Raw genomic sequence first — 13,152 nt, 5'->3', positions numbered from 1 at the left:
GCACCAGCCTCCTCCATGGGCTTCCCCTCCAGCCCCAGCGCCTGGCTCCCGTGTGCTGAACACGCGAGTCTGTTCCCACAGCAGGGCCTTGCCTTGCTCTCTTTTCTCCCCAAAAATGCTTGTGCAAAAGATCATCTCATGGCCACAGTCTTCTCGTGAATCTGGTCTCAACTAAAATGTCCCTTCTTCCGTGACTGTTCTTTCTAAAGTAGCCCTTCTCCCCCAGCACGTGATCTGTTCCGCTTTATTGTCTTCTCAGCACTTCATCACTATGAATTGCTTTTGTGTTGATTTGTTGCCTACCCACCCTACCGGCAGGGGAAGTCCATGAGAAGAGAAACCTTGGCTTTTGTTTCCTTACATCTGTGTTGCCCGTTGTACAGATTGTCACAAGTATTTGTCAGGTGAATGAATGGATGAGACTGCTTTAGTGTGTGATATACAATGTGCCCTCTGGCATTTGCCTCCACCACCAGACTGAAGCTGTTCACTCAGGTCACCAGTGACCTACTTCATATTCTTTTCACGGCTGCTGGAGTAATGTTTTTCCAAAACAGATCGGGGGGCGCCAGGGTGGCTCAGTCAGTTGAGCGTCTGACTCTTGATTTCAGCTCAGGTCATGATCTCAGGGTCGTGAGATCAAGCCCCACATTGGGCTCTGCACTCAGTGTGGAGTCAGCTTGGGATTCTCTCTCTCCCTCTCCCACTGCTCCCCCCCCCAAATAAGTTAATAAATCTTTTAAAAAATGAATTAAAAAAAAACAGATCAAACTTATAAAACCGACTCTTCACATGACCCGTGAAGCCCCATCTACCTCTCCAGTCCATCACATTCCATCTTACTGTCACATTACACTGACCACACTGGTTTCCTTTCAGTGCCTCAAACATACAACCTCGTTATACATATGGCTGTTCTCCTTGCTCTTCCCTGTGCCGAGAATACTTTCCCTCTGGCTTGTCTCTAACTAGCTGTGTTCTAATTATTCAGATCTGTATTTAATTGATATTAAGGTAGTTTCTTCATTCTACTGGAGAAGATGGTACTCTTTCTCACTACTGCCTCTGTAGTTGCTGTCTTCTATGACTTTATCCTGTTTATTTATTTCATAACATTTATCATGGAGAGTAATAACTTTTGAGGGGGCGTGTGGTAAGCTTGATGTTTTTGTGATCTTTGGCACAATTGAATACTCCTTTCCTGTTGAAACCCTTTCTTGTACTTGCTTATATTTTCTCTTCTGGTTTTCCTCCAACTTATTGGCTGTTCACACACTGTATATTTCCTCAGGCAATCTTTCTTACACCCCCCAGCTTCAGCCATCCCCGTGGGAAATACCGCATGGTCATTACGAGCTTTTGCTCAACAAATATTAAGGGCCTCCTCTGGGTTAGCTACTGTTTTAGACACTGGGAATACAATCTAGAAGATACAGCCCCTGCCCTCAGAAGGCTTACATTTTAGTGGGTGAGACAAAAATAGCTGAGCAAATAAATAATATAATGTGAAGCGGGAGTGACTGCAATGGATGTAAAGCAGGGCACGAAAGTCCTTGGGAGGCAGGTAGGTCACAGAGGGTGGGTGATCAGAGAAGACCTCTGAGGATGTGACCTAGGAGACCTGGATAAAATGAGAGAAGCAGCCATGAGAAGACCTGGAGGAAGAACATTCCGGACCATCGGGAGAGTGAGTACTGGGAAGCAATGCATCGAATTTGAGGAATGCCAAAGAGGCCAGTGTGGTTAGAGAGGAGGAGCAGCAGGGCAGGGCAGTGCAAGGTCCTGATAGGACATTATAAGCCACAGTAAAGGTTGGGATTTTAATCTCATTATGACTCGAAGCCATTGGGGAGGCCTTTGAGCAGGGAGATGATGCAGTTCTGCCTTTGGAGTTGGAGAGTCCTCCAGCTTCACCCATTCTGTAGCCTTAATGGTGAATAGGCACAGTCATGTTAGCTTTTGGTAGTCAGAACTGTTTATTTGCAAAGTCACACAAGTGCTGTAGGGAGACATCCATCCCTGAAACACTGTGGCTTCCTGACATACTTTCATCAAAGAAAGTTGACGTGAAGTTCCAAGTAGTTTGTTGTTAAATAGAGTACCTTCGATTAATCTGTAGTTGAGGTATATGGTAACTTTCTGTTACTCACAAGTTGATTAACCTCTTGGCTCCCCTCCCCTACCTTTCATCCCTGCCAGGAAAGAGTTGATTGTAATTTCATAGCATTTTTCTAGTAATTTTTATACCATTGTGATGTGCTTGTTTTTGTGGCCTATAATAATGGATGGCTTCTTGGGGTATTTTTTGCTAGTTTCGAATCACCAAATTTGAGAGACCAGCAGCAGATTTTATAGGCTATCTACTAAATATGAGGATCTTTGGGGTTGATGGAATGAGACAATAAAATCCAGAAGCTTAAATACTGTTTTCTTTCCCCATCAAATTTATCATTTGGTACTGAACTGATGTTTCTCTTACCACTTCACACTGGTGTTATCCTGAATTTGGTCTTCTTTCTAATCTTGCTTGTTAACAGCCATTGTGTAATTATCCTGAGCCTTCCTTTTTTCAGGATTTTGTGGAAATCTCTGGGGTCATACCTACATAGTTGGGGGAAGAGGGATAAGAGTGAGTGCAGGAGTGGCTCCTCCCTGCAGCTGGCTCCTGGTTGGGGCCGGGTGAGTGGAGAGGGTCACAGCAAAGGGTCTGCCATCACTGATAATCCACGGCCATTGGGACAGTTTTCAACAGGATTTCACACTGAGTTTTTACCGACTGTGCATGATAATCCTGTGAAACAAGTAGGGTCAACAGTATTTTTGTGTGCATGTACAGTGGAAGAGTCTTGTGCTCAGCAACACAAAGAACAAAAAGGGCTGGTTCCATAAACCAGGGTTGACTTCTAGTTCATTGTCATTTCCACTATAATGAAACACTGCCTTAATAATAAAGTTTGGACTTGAAATAGAGAGCGTGCGTCTAAACGCAGAGGTCATGTGCCAGGTCAATCTAGTAAAAAGGATTGTATATAAGATATAACTGATGAAGGGATATCTTATGTAAGTGAGTATAGGAAGGGAAAGAAAATGAAGAACATAGGGCAACAACCAAATCATCACCACTTATCTGAGCCATTCTCACTGAGTCACAGTTTGTAAACCCTCCCTTCTTGGGCCCTTGGGTTTTAGGTTTGTCCAGTTTACTATTGCTTTAATAGTTTAAAACAGTTTCTCTGGGTTCTAGAGAAGGAATATAGTAAGCATTTAATTATAATTTGGAACAACTGTCATACTTCATTGATCCTAAGACATCATTAATGGTAAGAAGCACCATTCTGTTATGTGCCCCTAAGGAAAAAAAAAAAAAACCACAACTGCCAATTAGTCTAAGAAACAATTCTTTATCATAGAAAATGTTACTTTTTAACTGCATAGAACAAATATTTCTTCTTCAAATTTTTAAATGGTTTGTTGTCTGAAACATCTAGGAGTTACAGTGTCCAGCCATTTTACTAAGAATGACAGGTTTACCCACAGGCAGGAGATGACCTACATCACTATTATTACTTGTCCAACAGAGACAAGATGCTTTTTTAAAAAAAATTTTTTATTGTTATGTTAATCACCATACATTACATCATTAGTTTTTGATGTAGTGTTCCATGATTCATTGTTTGTGCATAACACCCAGTGCTCCATGCAGAACGTGCCCTCTTTAATACCCATCACCGGGCTAACCCATCCTCCCACCCCCCTCCCCTCTAGAACCCTCAGTTTGTTTTTCAGAGTCCATTGTCTCTCATGGTTCGTCTCCCCCTCCGATTCCCCCCCCTTCATTCTTCCCCTTCTGCTATCTTCTTCTTTTTTTTTTTCTTAACATATATTGCATTATTTGTTTCAGAGGGAGACAAGATGCTTTGATTATAAAACATATCCCAACTTCAGAGTTACACACTTTTTTTAGCACGTTAAGAACTTAGAATCAATATAATCTGGTAAATAGTTTTATTATTTTTCTAATAGTAATACTGCTGAAAAAAATATTTATTGTCAGTGTGGGATGATTGTTTAGCAGCTACAGGCAAATATGGTTCCTGTCTTGGTGGAGCTTAGTTGAGGAAACAGATAAAAACTGCTAAGAATCAGTTAACAGTTGTGACTCTTTATTTTGGAGGTAGGGAATGACCAAAGATATTCCTTTGAGAAGGCAGTACATAAGCTTAAGATTTAAAGGGTGAGAGAGAGAGACAAGCATGGAAATAACGAAGGGGAGAGTGTTCCTAGTAGAGAGGAGCAGAATATGTGGCTATAAAGATGCCGAGAAGGGAAAGAACTTGGTAGGTTCCAGAAGTTCAAAGAATGGTCATGTGGCGTGAGCAGAAAATTTGCGCATAGCTAATACTCTTGACAGCTTTAAACTGAAATATGTCCCAGTTTGGGTTTGGAAAAATGCCTTGCCAGATATGGTCACAATGTTACAGTTCTTAAGGCATGTTTAATCTTTTCATTAAATGCCTTCTGAGGACTGGAATTACTTTCAAATAAAATCTTTTATTTATTTATTTATTTATTTTTTTAAAGATTTTATTTATTTATTTATTGAGAGAGAGAGAGCAGGAGAGGGGGGAGGGTCCGAGGGAGAAGCAGACTCCCCGCCGAGCAGGGAGCCCGACGCGGGACTCGATCCCGGGACTCCAGGATCATGACCTGAGCCGAAGGCAGTCGCCCAACCAACTGAGCCACCCAGGTGCCCCCTAAAATCTTTTATTTTAAATCCATAGTCCATAAAAGTATTTGATGCTGATGAATTTATAGCCATATAATTATATATAGTTGATCCTCATTACGCATGAATTCTGTATTTGCAATTTTACCTGCTCACTAAAATGTATACGTAGCCCCAAATTCAGCGTGCGTGATGCTCTCCCAGGCACTCACAGATGTGCCAAGTGTGGCGAAGAATTTGAGTTCCCAACGTGTATGTTTCTAGCTGAGTCCAAACAAGGGGACACTCTGCCTTACTGTTTTAGTTCTCATACTGTAAACAAGTGTCATTTCCATGGTCACTTTGTACCATGTTTTTCATATTTTTTCGCCTTTGGGTTTTTTGTTTTTTTGTTTTTTGTTTTGGTGATTATGCTGTTTAAAACGACCCCCAGGCACGACGCTGAAATGCTGGGTAGTGTTCCCAAGTGTCAGAAGGCTAGGATATGCCTTATGGAAAAAATACATGTGTTAGATCAGCTTCATTCAGGTGTAAATTACAGTGCTGCTGGCTGTAAAAAATGAGTTCAGTGTTAATGAATCAACAATGTATATTAAATGACATAAAACAAGGCTATGTATTGATCTGCTGACAAAAATACAGTGACAAGAGCCTCACAGGAACCTAACCTTATATTTCCCCTGGGAGCAGCAGTTCAGTTTCTGCTAATTTAGTGTTCACAGCACCTTTGGAGAAAGAACCCCTGCAGATGACATGAGTCCATCGTACATGTGTATGTGAATACATGATTAACATGTTGCTGTGTAGCGAGCCACCCCAAAATTGAGCGGCTTAGAATAATAGCAACTGTTCATTAGCTCCCAAGTCTGTGGGTTGGTATTTGGGGTTGGCTCAGCTGTGCAGTTCTTTCGCTGGATGTGGCTGGCCTGGGTTGTACACTTGCAATCAGCTGGTCATTGATGGCCTCACTCGTGTCTGATGATTTGGCTGGGGCTCTAAGGCATGCACTTCTCATCCAGCAAGCTAACCTTGGCTCATTCATGTGGGGGTGGTTGCAAGTTTCCCATGAGCAGCAAGAGGGCAAGCCCCAGTATACGAGTCGTTTTCAAACCTCTGCTTATGTCTCATTTGCCAACTCTGACCCACTGGCCAAGGCAAGTAGGCTCCCCCTCTTGATGAGGAGTCCATTGAAAAGGCATTGATGTAGAGAGGGGAAGAATTTATCTTCTGTTTTTATACTCTAACTCATTTATTAAGCACTTGGCTGGATTCTTTACATACTTTGTCTTATTGTTACTCAGAAGCCAAAGAGGTAGTACTTTCTGTTAACCCTAATTGGCGTGAAAGGAAATTGAAGTTCAGAAAGATGAAGTAACTACATAGCCAGTCATTGGCGAAGGCAGGTCGCACATGTCTGAATGATTGCAAAGTTTTTACTCTTTCTCTACTATTGGCCTTCTGATAGACAAATGGCTAATTTGCCTAATTTGTTTGGTCCTGGGGGAAAAAAAAAAACAGCAGTAAGATTAGTTTCATCATTATAGGAAAGAAAAACCTGCCATTGTTTGTCTTGGAAAAGGAACCGTCACTATTATAGTATAGTGCACGTGGTCTTACTGTGAGTTTGAGGAAGTCAGGGCAGCAGTGATGTGCAAATGTGTGGTGCTTGATTTGCACAAAGGGCCTACATCCTTGGTATGGAATCTTAGTTGTAATAGAATTTATTCCAAAATACTTAAAGGAAGTTGATTAAAATATTAGAGATATTGATGTTGTCTGATGAGATCTTGTATTTATTTCTTTTAAAAAAGAATCCACAATATTACCATAGCTAGGCCCTATTATGCTATTGTAATCATAGTTGAACCAAGAAGGGTGATTAATGATAGCAATTTATTGTACCTGAGGAGGAGAGAAAATAGGAGATGTTGTCGTTATCATAAATCATATCATAAATAACCAAAAAGAAGCACTCAGAATGCTTGTGTGGTGTCAGCAGCCAGCCCCTTCAGGCCCGTTAGCCCAGGATGTAGCCATAGAAACCCCAAAGTCATATTGTTATCTTAGTCTTGCTGCAGTTATGTGATACAACAGCATTAACATATAGATTAGGCCATTTATAATACTAGGTGTCATTTCAGGTTGGCTTGCTTATATAGCATTTTAGTTTTTTATTGTGCAGAATGTTAGGGAAATAGTGCTTTTTTACAGGTCAATGTGTGTATAAGTATTTATAACACATCATCTTCACTCTGCTATTAATTTATTGTGTTATTGATTGGTTGTACCATATGAATTGTCACTGCCTAATTGTCTTGTCTTTGCTAGTAATTTCATTTTTTTAAGTAAATAGGTTTATTTAAAAAATACCTACCCACTTACACACACTGAGTTGTGTGTTAAGGGTCTAATTTCTGCTACATTATAGACAGCACAATTTGAAAAATATTTTATGAGGGGATGTAGATGGGATTTAAAAAAATTTTTTAGCCTCATTCGGAACTACAAATAAAATGTTGCTGTGGATTGTTTTTGTAGTGCTACTCTTCCTGTCTTTCCCAGGCATCCAGTGTCCGCTCACCATTTTCCAGCTGCCCCAGACCCCTACTCACCCAGCATCTTACCTGACCGAGCCTCCTCCCCCCCGCCCCCGGCAGTACCCTGTGCTCTAAACCCTCTTTGTCCCCAGTGTTCCATCAGGTTACTTCAGTTATGTTCCAGTTTCTCAGTCTCCTTACCTCAAAAAGTAGGGGAGAGTCATTCATTCATTAGCTTTACAGCCTCAAAAATATTTGGGCAGCCTCACTTATCTAAGACCTAAACGAAGTGGTCAGAATGCCAAGCACGGTTGTGTGTAGTCCGTGAAATATTTAGGGGCAGAAATAGCTCTGTCCTGCCCTTTAGATCATCCCACGTATACGGTCGACTATGTGTGGAGATGGCCCCAATTAAAAAGATCCTCAACTCTTACAAGTAGGAAGTCATATGTCAATACTGAGGTTTTGCAGATGAGAAAACTTCGATGTGGGAGAGTCAGCGGGTGGTGCGAGGTGGACTCATGGCACTGGTAACAGATGCCACACGTAGTTTCAGTCTGGACCCCCTCTGTCCTCATCTCCCTGGATGGGGCTGTATGTGGACCTTATACCGATCCCTGCCACAGCACTTGAGCTGATGGCCACAAAATGTGGTTGATTCTTAAGGATGGGAAATCATGTCCTATTTGACTTCATACAGGATGGAACAGAGTGCTTGCCACAGGGATATTCAGAAGACACCCAGTTGACGAGGTGAATGAATGAGTAATAGCAAGAGTGAGTCCCTTCAAGGAACTAGTGACAATAGTATCCAGATAGACAGAAAGGTGTTTTTTGAAAAAATACGCATTTTAAACAAACCTTTTCATATTTGTTAATAAAAGAGGGATCTATTATAAAAACAGCAGGATGCATAAACTAAGAAGAAAATAGGTAAGTTTGTGTCATAATTGCTAGAAGTTTCTGCATGTGTATTTCTAAAAAAAAATCACAAGATTTTTTAGTTTTAGAAATCACAAGAAATCTAGTTTTAAATACATTTAATTTTTGGTGAAATACGTACAGATAGCATTTTATTGTCCCTATATTTAAAGTTGAGAAATGCAAGTATAGTTTCTGCCTATTTTGAGATCATGCCACTAAATTTTAAAGTTGCATGCATCTGTGTAGTTAATGAGATAAAAAGCTTTCAATGCCATATGAAAACAATTTCCTTTTTTTCCCCTAATGTCCATGAGCTTTTTAGATTATAGTGTTTCTTTAAAGGCATTTATTGTTCTACTTAAAAAGATATTTTGTTCTGAGTCAATATTTATAGTAGCTTAGAATTAACCTATTAAAAACCCTTGCGGTGTGTTCAGGCCTTATTGCCTTGTTTTGTCTTTTGTTCGAGAAGTTTGGTAAAGAAGCATGTTTTTCTCATTACTCCTCTGGGAAAAGTAGCGAGTGTGGATTATTTATTTGTGTCATTAATGAAGAAAAATTGGAGTGGAGTTTGTAGTGACTTGCCTACCTGCATCAACATCTGTGAAAGTTTTAAAAAGATGGACGTTACCATGGACCCATCTTATTTCTGGTCCGTAAGTAGAAGGGAACTTGACCATTGTTCTGCAGTCAGTCACACACTGAAGGAAAATGTTAATTTGGTGAAACTGGGTGAAGGGTATTCATGAGTTCTTTGTAATGTTCTTAGAACTTTTCTGTAAGTTTGAAATTATTTCAAATTAAAAAGTTAAAAAATCATTTTACAATCACATGTTGACCTGGAATCATTGATTGTTTAAATGAGAAGACACCTGAGAGATCATGTCTATCTCCTTCTTTTTCCATACCTTATGATAAGATACGGAATTTGCTACCAGTTAAGTGTCTCTTTTAAATTGTATTTCTGACCATGGTGATAAATTTGCGCTGCGTCATTCACATTATTTACCATCATTTCCTTTTTTTGACAAATGAGAAAGCATACCACGTATGCAAAACTCTGGCAGAATGAAAAGTTACTTTTTAATATGGTGGGTTTTCCTTAGATTGAATTATAGCACTTATGTAATTTATAATTATAGATTGAGTAGATTATAGATTGAATTATAGCATATGTGTGTGTGTGTGTGTGTGTGTATACACTTTAGTGAATTTATATGAAGAACAAGGTTGTTGATAGCGGGCATGAGCCTTTACCAGAGACTTGACATTTTTTTGAAAATAAAGTTTCCCCTACTGCTTTAAGTATGGTTCTTCGTATGTCTCTTTTCTTATTGTCAATATCTTTTTTTCTCCTAGAAGTGTAGGAGTTTTATCATAATTTATGGTATTCTTTGAAGAATGACAGTACTAATGATCAGTTATAACAGATATCACAGGTTTGAATAAATTCTCACAAAAAGGATAATCAAATCAAAAGTCTTATCACCATTAACGTTAGCCAAATTTTAACACAAACAGAATAGAAAGTCCCAGTTTTGTTAATAATTCCTTACCATACCTTTAAGAGCATGAACAGTAACACTTGCCCAGAAGTAGCTTCCCTTACTAAAGTATCTGTTCTCCTTAAAAATTGTCCCCAGCAGCTCTGGACTGCTTTCATTGCAGGATAGAGTTATTAGGCCAGATGGGGAGGAGGTGATATCCACTTGACCTAAATGCTAACTTAGGACTCAATGCTGTTATGTGGGATTTGAGAGAATTGGGTTTTTTTGTTTTTTGTTTTTTATCTTCTCAAAAAGGATTGCAGGGTTAACTTTATAATGTATATCTCTGTTATTGACCAGTATTATTATTTAGTAGTTTGAATATTGAACTCTAATTCGTTGTTCTAGCTCAAAAAAACAAAGAACAGGCCTTTCATCTGGAGGACCTATAACTAACTCTCTTTCTGTTGGTCCTGGGAGTTCCCTTTCTAGGGATTGCTTCCATTAGAGTAATCCCTCTGCCCTCCCAGGGCATCCACCTAAGGCACTCTCTGGGGGACTCACCCTCCCAGAGCTGATCTAGATCCAGATGCACCTCCAGAGTTAGGAGAGCAAGGCATGCTTTAACATATTCTAAAGGCCCTGCTAAGCTGAACCTTCCTCTTTCTGCTTTGGCATCGTTGGGATTTATGAACTTCTGTCGGGTAGGAGGAAGTTATTTGGAATTCAGAAATAAAATGGTAATAAGTACTCTAAAATTTTTTATTCATTCGCTTGGAGAATATCCTAAAGCTCTCTTCTTTCCAATTTTTTCATGTTTGCCTATTAGCAGTTAAGCAGATTTGAGGTCTGTCTTGTCATTCTGGTGAAGACAGGGTTGGAAGGGGCTGTTCAATTTTTCTGAATAGAGTAGATCTAGGACAGGGATCTGAAAACTTTTCTGTAAAAGGCCAGATAGTAAATATTCTAGACTTACTTGTTGCTTATATAACCAGAGTACGGTAGAGCCCAAAGCGGGAGCGTGGCTATTTCTAGTTGCTACGAAAAAGTGTCACGGAAGAGGGAACTCATGATTGGAGGCTAAGGAGAGATAGTCGCCAAAGTGTCAGGGGGGCAGAGCCCTCCAGAGGCTCCAGAGGCACAGAAGCGTGTCCTAGGGGAACTGCAAATCAGTCCACATGGCTGAAAGGCAGTGTGCTCAGGGCGCAGTGAAAAGTGAGGTGAATTACGGATCAGGTGATGGAGCACCATATAGGTGGTGCTGGGGAAATTGGGTTAATTTTACATTTTAGAATACTGGTTTTCAACCTGTTTTAGCCTCATAGCAAAAGCTTTTGTGGAAGGCCAGCAGGTAAAATAGATAACATTAGGGGTAACCATTCCACTTAATGGAGAATAGGGGGGCCCAGTCTGCACTGTGTGGTGCCTCCAAAGGGGTCCCTCAGGCTCCAGGGAACTCCTTTGGCAAAGTAGTGCCATAGGGACCCATGAAAGGTTCTTGAGACGGGGAGTCACACGCTCGGATTTGTGGTTTCAGAAGATCGGTGTAAGGCAATAGGAAAGATGGGAGCTGGAGGCAGAGAGACTAGTTAGAAGTACAGAGGGATGGGGTGGCTGGGTGACAGACACTGGGGAGGGTATGTGCTACAGTGAGCGCTGTGAATTGGGTAAGACTGTTGAATCACAGATCTGTACCTCTGAAACAAATACTACATTATATGTTAAAAAGAAAAGAAGAAGAAGATAGCAGGAAGGGAAGAATGAAGGGGGGAAATTGGAGGGGGAGACGAACCATGAGAGAGGATGGACTCTGAAAAACAAACTGAGGGTTCTAGAGGGGAGGGGGTTGGGGGATGGGTTAGCCCGGTGATGGGTATTAAGGAGGGCACGTTCTGCATGGAGCACTGGGTGTTATATGCAAACAATGAATCATGGAACACTACATCAAAAACTAATGATGTAATGTATGGTGACTAACATAACATAATAAAAAAAAAAAAAGTACGGAGCAGAGGTGCTGAGGATTCGAACAAACAGTAGTAGCGATGGAGAGAGCGCGTTATGGGAAATGCATTAGAAAACTGTGTTCACGATGTGGAAATGGAGAAACAAAGGAAAGAAGGAGTCTGCAATGATGTTTCTACTTAGGTGCCTGGATGGGTGATAGTGTCGTTCTCAAGTCATGCTAACTAAGAGTCCACATGTCTCAAATTTGTCTTGTGCTAGTCATCATTAACTGTTTGCCCAACTGCGTGTCTAGGGCTTGAGCTAAGTAATAATCATCTTCCTTCTCTACTTCTTTATTTCTCTTAATGACTGCATTGCTCACTCACCAGGGCTCAGAGCCTTGAGATGGTGCTTGACTCCTTTCTCCCCTCTTAGACCTAATCATGTATTAGATTCTGTTCATTCTATCTTCAAAATCTCATCTACCTCTATTGCTTCCTTTTGTTACCGCTGTTCTAATTCAGACCCTGTTGTCACTAACCTACATCATTTCAGTAACCCCTAACTTGTCACCTCTCCATTATTATGTTACCTCCCATCCATCGTGTATGTTCCTGCCAGAAGAATTTGCTAATATATACCCTGTGATTTTTCTTCCTTGTCTAAAAATCTTCACCAGGTCCAAACTACCAGTAGAATAAAGATAATTCGTTCTCTCTGGAATTCAAAGCTTCTAGGGCCTGAATGCAACCTTAGTAGGCTTGCTTTGTACTATTCCCCATCTTACACCCTGCTTGCCAGACGAATTATTCCCCGGCCTCCTGTATTCTACCTCCATCTCTTCGCCATCTGTTCCTTCATCCTGTACTTCACCATTCCTAGTCTCCAGATATCCAAAGCACTACCTAATTAGTGAAATCTTCCTTAGATCTTTAATATTGCAGTAATCTTTCTGCTTTGAACTGCCCTAGCTCTTTATCTGTCTTATGGTGCTAATCACCTTCTGTGTGCTATACACATACACTGTGTCCCCATGCTAAACTGTAACATGCTTCGTTAATATGTGTAGAAAGAAATAATGTGATCTTAAAGCAACTCAGTCAAGTAGGCGGGCCAGTAACATTAGCTCCTTTTGAAAGGTCAGGAAACAGGCTGCAGGGGTAAGAGATTGCCCAAGGCCTGTTGCTCCGTGGTGCCAGAATGCTAGTGGAAACACCATCTCTGTAATGCCAAAGCCAATATGTTTGTCACCCACCACTCTTGTCTCTCAGAGTGGCTGACGTCAAGCAAACAGAACAGAAGACGTAGTAGTATATGAATCGTATCCAGGTTGGAGGCTTGCATTTTCTAAATTCCAAGAATTAACATTTGTTATAAGAGTCCTAAAAAATGTATGCTTTTTTGTCATTTCTGAGGTAGTAGTCATATAATAACCCACCTCTTGATCTTTAGAGGTATGTGGCGGGGGGCAGGGGGGGCGGTGCACACGTATGCACAGCTATACACAAGAGGAAGAAGGAAGAGAAAGACA

At 40.7% G+C, this 13,152-nt stretch overlaps 1 protein-coding gene across 1 annotated transcript in view; it reads left to right on the top strand.

Moving 5' to 3' along the window:
• Nucleotides 1-13,152, top strand: part of TAF3 (TATA-box binding protein associated factor 3) — a 176,277-nt gene that overhangs the window by 117,130 nt on the left and 45,995 nt on the right. The gene's annotated exons all lie outside the window — the stretch shown is intronic.

This window comes from Neomonachus schauinslandi, chromosome 5 (genome assembly GCF_002201575.2).
Source record: "Neomonachus schauinslandi chromosome 5, ASM220157v2, whole genome shotgun sequence".
Taxonomy (NCBI): Eukaryota; Metazoa; Chordata; class Mammalia; order Carnivora; family Phocidae; genus Neomonachus; species Neomonachus schauinslandi.
This window is presented reverse-complemented; position numbering and strand designations above follow the sequence as displayed.